This window comes from Gigantopelta aegis, chromosome 9 (genome assembly GCF_016097555.1).
Source record: "Gigantopelta aegis isolate Gae_Host chromosome 9, Gae_host_genome, whole genome shotgun sequence".
NCBI lineage: Eukaryota > Metazoa > Mollusca > Gastropoda > Neomphalida > Peltospiridae > Gigantopelta > Gigantopelta aegis.
The window spans coordinates 69,838,862-69,845,722 of NC_054707.1; positions in this window are offsets into that span (position 1 = coordinate 69,838,862).

Here is a 6,861-nt window from a genome sequence, read left to right on the forward strand (position 1 = left end):
AAATATCTGATCCCAGTCGCCTTACATTCCATGGACGTGTCCAAAAGGGGGGGGGGGGTTAGTATCTAGTCTTGGTTGTTGATTCCTCTTTAATAATACTTTGAAACCCAGTCGCCTTACATCTAAAAACGTATCCAAGGGCGTGGGGTGGGGGTAGTGTCTAGTCTTGGATATTGGTTCCCCTTTAACAATACTTTGGAACCCAGTCGCCTTTCATTCCAGGGGCGTATCCAAAGGGGGATGTAAGTGTCTGATCCTAGTTATTGATTTTCCTGTAAAAACAATACTTTTTGAAACCCAGTCGCCTTGCATGCCAAAGGGGATGTGGGTAGTATCTAGTCTTGGTTATTGGGCGTATCCAAGAGGTGGGGTGGATCTAGTATCTAGGCCCTGATCTAAAGAGAAGGAATGGGGTAGTCGGTATACATATAAAGCTGTATTTAGATAGTGCAATGACCCAGTCGTGTTACCACCAAGGGCGTATCCACAAGTGGGGGGGGGGGGTAGTAACCTTTAATTGCCAGTCATCTTATGTCATCAGGGGTGTATTGTATGTGTCCAGATTTAACAATTCACCTTACATAACTATGTATTTAGATAGCGGGAGGAGGGGGGCGATTAGTTTAGGATCGATCCCCGTCGGTGACCCTATTGGGCTATTTCTCGTTCCAGCCAGTGCTCCCCAACTGGTGCAACAAAGTCCGTGGTATGTACTATCCTGTCTGTGGGACGGCGCATATAAAAGATCCCTTGCTGCTAATCGAAAACAGTAGCCCATGGAGTGGCGTAAGCGGGTTTTCTCTCTATATATCTGTGTGGTCCTTAACCTGACGCCATATAACCGTAAATAAAAAATGTGTTGAGTTGTTGAATAAAACATTTCCTTCCTTCCCCAGAGAGCAGGGTATATCAAGCAGGTGATCGTCATCTTTCAACAGTTTGCTTTGTTTAACGACACCACTAGAGCACATTGATTAATTAATCATCGGCTATTGGATGTCAAATATTTTGTAATTCTGACTCGTAGTCAACAGAGGAAACCCGCTACATTTATACTAATGCAGCAAGTGATATTTTATATGCACCTTCCCACAGACAGGAAAGCACATACCACGGCCTTTGACCAGCGGTGGTGCACTGGATGGAACGAGAAAAACAAATCAGTTGAACGGATCCACCGAGGTCCTGCGACGCAAACTCATCAGGCGAGCGCTCAGCTGGCTGAAATAAATCCCATCCCTCTATCAACAGAGTGTAAACAAAATGTTTGATTCGATGATTCTGCCTATATTATTATATGGATGTGAAATATGGGGATACGAAAACAACGACATCGATTTTATTAGACACACTCTTCCTGTAACAAAAAAGCGACCCCATTTTACTGTTATATGGTGAGCTTGGTAGAATGCCATACGAGATGACTATCCAACACGAGTTACATCAGGGAAACAATCTAAATTATCTTTATTATTATACAAATCATTGATGAGAGACCATATTAGCGATGGAACGAACTATAACTGGACTACTGCTGTTAAACATATTTTAAATCACCCAGGAATGAGTAATATATGGCTATCACAAACCTTTCTATACGTAAAATGGCTATCACAACAATTTAACATTAGATAAAAACGATCAGTACTTACAGACATGGAGAAATACTATTTCAGAGTCATCGAGAGGTAAAAGCTAGGAATGAAGAGCAACTACATTTTGAAAATCATCTTAATATTAGTCCTGGTAACATCCAGCTAAGGTTCAAACACATTCGTTGTGAGATCAAACTCTAACATAGCCAGAGTTTGTACCCAAAACGAGAGGACATCAGCAGGGGCGGATTCAGGAGAATATAGAAAATTAGCGCATTCTAGTTATGGTTGTTTATTTCGAACTTAATCGCCTTACATATATATCTAGGAAGAAAAAACAACTTCAACGGTGTAATATTGTATTGGGTACTGGGTATTAACAGAAGACTACTCAAACAGATACAGTAGTCTGGTTTTATGATTGTGACATCGAGATGTACCCTCTCCTCAAATAACTATTCATAAGTACAGATTTAACTGAGAGAAAAGTGTTCCAACGATGCCCCTGATAGGCGTCAGATGTGGCAGGGACATTGCTCCCCACTAGTTGAAAATCGAATTGTTATAATAGTATGACACCCTGCGCCCACTAGTTGATGGAATCTTCCGACGTCTGTGCTTTTATCGCTTCTTAAAGGAAGTTCGCCATTAAAAGGAAGATCTATTTTGTTTCCCTACGAAAATCTGTCATTAGCATATATTCAGAACTGTATTTCTGTACGAAACTGATTTTCAAAGGAAGTTTTGACAGACTTGTTAGTGCATACAACCATAACTCACCTTTGGGGACGTTATCTGTTATCACCGCAGAACTGACCATGGCCACGATAATAGTTCCAGGTGCGTCCATAGGACGTCCACCTCTATAGCGCGCTCGCCAGTACAGCAGGCGCGAATCCACGGGCGTCGAGGGTTCTTGCCTGCTCACGACGAAATTGCCCCCCCCCCCCCCCCGCCACGTATTTTGAAGTGCATTCACCGTTAAGATTCAACTTCCATTTAAGTACAGTGACGTTCAAAAGAAAGAATACAGATCACAAGTTGATGCAAGTGTTTTGAAAGTATAATCATTAAACATTTTGACAAAACATGAACACTGTATACACACTAATTACCCTGAAATGTGTACATCAAAGTTCACAAACAGAACTATTGGACAAATGTGCGATTTCACATAAAATGTTTTGTTATACTTTCTTTTGAACGTCAGTACAATTGCATATAGATCCCCTCCCTGCAAAAAATGCTGGATCCGCGCCAATATAGACGCCAGAACACATTCTACAGCTTCCGTAAACAAAGACATGTATGAATGCACACAAACTAATATACACAGAATACTATTTCAAGCAAGGAACTATACGTACTTTTACAGAAATATTTCTGAAATTATTCTGAGGGCAAAATACTATAATACCTCTAAACGAACGAAACAAACGTATTCGTTGGAGAAAACAAACGAAACTTCATTTCTTACCAACCTACCGACCAATTACAACAGCAGCCATTATCAATGCACATCATAACCATAACCACGCTAATAGATGTGAGATGATTGTTCTAACGTGTAACTCACCTGCGTCGTTAGTTAACAGCAGTGTTTCGGCAACCACAGATTGACTTCAGCCTGTAGACGCTGCCAGCAGCCTGTGATCAAGATGCATTTAGCCGCAGATGTGGCAATCGAGATAACAACTAGACGTATTAACGGGCAGAATGCAACCCTTCTCCGCCCAGCAGGAAACAGTCTGCGGTATCGCGAACATCCCAATACAGTAGTGCCTATACATGCAGGAGGTTGTTTTTGTTATCTCCTGTTTTATTACTTTTTTTTACGTCTTCGGTTTCTTTCATAAAAATTGTCAGTTAAAGGTATTTATTTCTTTAGTGCATAGGTGTACGGACTCACAATTCTGTAAGGTGGAGAGGAGGGTGGATGGGGACGCTGAATTTTTTGGGTCAGAATTAAACGAAAATGCATGAATTTTGATAACAACATTTATTCATATTGGCGTTATTGCCAAACATCTATATAGGAAACGAATAACTACGCCTTTTTAACATGGATTTCAACTAATATATAGTGTGGGTAGAGTAATAGAGATACATGGTGAAAAAGTTTCAGGCCAGCTCACTTTTCCCAAATATCTTTATAGTCTTTGCCCGAATTTGAAGATTTGCTCCAGCACTAGGGGGTGGGGGCAGTTATCGTCCTCTCCGCCCCCCCCCCCCCCCCTCATCCCCGTCTCGTGTGCATATGCTTTAGTGGAATATAGATAAATTACACAGGTGTCTAAAAGAAGTCTTTCATACGGAAGATCGAACCTCCTCGGCGAACCTCTTTGGGTTTTCCTCGTCTCAATCATTGCCCTACGACTGATATGTCAATGGTCGTGGTATATGCTCTCCTGTTTGTGGGAAAACGCATACAAAGGATTTTTTGCTATTAATGGAACACTGTAACGGGTTTCCTTTGAAGACTGCGTGTATGTATAAATTAATTTATTATGCATGTAGTAATTTGGTGGAGATTGTCCTAGAATGTATCACTTGCTGGAAGTGGGTGATATCATGGTTCTTAATGTTTGCTGTGTTTGTTGCTATTTTGTTCCCCAATGTCACGTATTTCACGTATATACGTGTAGATAAAATATTATTTTCTTGTTGATGGTTATACACAAAACTGCCCATTGGATTATTTCTCGTTCCAGGCAATGCACCACCATTGGTATATCAAAGGCCGTGGTTAGGTGCTATCCTGTCTATGTGATGAAACATATAAAAGATCCCTTACTAATAATGGAATAATGTAGCGGGTTTCCTCTTTTAGACTATTTGTCAAAATTACCAAATGTTTGACATCCAATAGCCGATGATTAATAAACAAATGTGCTCTAGTGGTGTCGTTAAACACATGCAGGAGATGAGTGGGATAATAGTTTTTAATGTTTGCAGTGTCTGTTGGCCCGCATATTTGGTTTAAATAAAATATTATTTTAAATTTCTTTTGGTATTGGGTAGAAAAAACGCGCCTCCCGTCCCACTATGTGATCTGAAATTCTAGAACAACCCTGACTTAATAAGAGTGTGAGGCAGGGCCATATGTTCTGATTAGTATATCACGGCAACCCTGACTTAATCAGAGTGTGAGGCAGGGCCGTACGTGCCGATTAGTTTATCACGGCAACCCTGACTTAATCGGAGTGTGAGGCAGAACCCTATGTGCCGATTAGTCTATCACGGCAACCCTGACTTAATCGGAGTGTGAGGCAGGGCCGTATGGGCCGATAAGTCTATCAGGACAACCCCGACTTAATCAGAGTGTGAGGCAGGGCCGTATGGGCCGATAAGTCTATCACGGCAACCCTGACTTAATCAGAGTGTGAGGCAGGGCCGTATGGGCCGATAAGTCTATCACGGCAACCCTGACTTAATCAGAGTGTGAGTCAGGGCCGTATGGGCCGACGAATCTATCAGGACAACCCTGACTTAATCAGAGTGTGAGTCAGGGCCGTATGGGCCGATTAGTCTATCAAGGCAACCCTGACTTAATCAGTGTGTGAGGCAGGGCTGTATGGGCCGATTAGTTTATCACGGCAACCCTGACTTCATCAAAGTGCAAGTCAGGGCTATATGGGCCGATAAGTCTATCACGGCAACTCTGACTTAATCAGAGTGTGAGGCAGGGCCGTATGGGCCGATTAGTCTAGCACGGCAACCCTGACTTAATCAGAGTGTGAGGCAGGGTCGTATGGTGACACTGAACGCTCGGTTCCTTGAAGAATAACTATGGCATCATACTATGTCATGAATATTTTCTTGTCTTCAGGGCAGTCTATAGTGGAAATCAACGAGGCACACGCTATGGTATATAATTATGATATCCTGGGTAAAGAGAAATCCTTGGCCTGTCTCTCTTTCAAAGCTTCACAGCATTTAACACTACTTTTGCTTCCTTTGGAAATGTAAAACGACAGTTGTGTGTGTACGTGCGTGCGTGTGTGCTTGAAATGTGTTATAGTGCAAACAGGGGAAGACAGTGGAAAACATTCCACCCACTCAGGATGCCCTACTCAAAACAAGCTGGCTTTTAATCTGTAATCTATAGGATAATACACAAGGCCTTTTTAACAATCTGTAATTTATAGTATAATACGCAAGGCCTTTTTAACAATCTGTAATCCATAGTATAATATGCAAAGCCTTTTTAACAATCTGTAATCTATAGTATAATACGCAAGGCCTTTTTAACAATCTGTAATCTATAGTATAATATGCAAAGCCTTTTTAATAATCTGTAATCTATAGTATAATACGCAAAGCCTTTTTAATAATCTGTAATCTATAGTATAATATGAACATAAACTTGAACATTAAAACAATTAGCAGCATGAGACAAATCAATACGAACGTCATCCATTGAAGGTTTTGGTTATTCAAGTCCACCAAAAGTGAACAATTTGTTTAGCAGCTCAAGTAAAAGAGGGTGGAGGGCCTTTGTGGATACTCCTTTACCACAAGGGGGGCTGCTGACTTGGGTCTATATCTCAAAATGTTTGTAATGGGTCAAGGTATATATGTACCAAGTCTCATGGTTTTAACCAAAAGTTCACAATACAGTCAAATATTGGGTGTTATCTGCCCCATTAAAAGGGGGTGGGGACATTTGTAGATCCTCCCTGGCCACAAGAGGGCGCTGCTGACTGGGGTCCATATCTCAAAATGTTTGTAATGGGTCAAGGTATTTAATGTGCAAAGATTGACGCTTTTAAACATAAGTGCACAATTGTTTTTGTTAACCGCCCCACTAACATGCAGTGGTTTTTAAATTGGTTCTTTTTCCATTAACAACAATATGTACCAACATATTCACATTTTGTGTATGTAAAGTTTTCTTTGAACGTCAGTCTGTGTTGTCCAGGCAGGGCTAGATGACACTGGAGCTAGGTTTTTGTTTGGAGCAGTATGGATTAAATATGTTGCAAAGTGCGTTTTACGAAAGTGTTTTTTTTCTTCAAAATTAAAAAAATAGGTCACCGTGCTTATAACAGTGTGAAACTTGGCCTCCACACACACTCTCTCTCTCTCTCTCTCTCTCTCTCTCTCTCTCTCTCTCTCACACACACACACTCTCTCTCTCTGAAAGATGTGTGTCTGTAAGCTTGTTAGTCTTTCTTTCTCTCCAATTGTTTAACTAGTAATAAGTTAGACATCAAAATCGTTGTAAATTGATTTGCCCCAAGGTGTCGTTAAACAAACATTTACA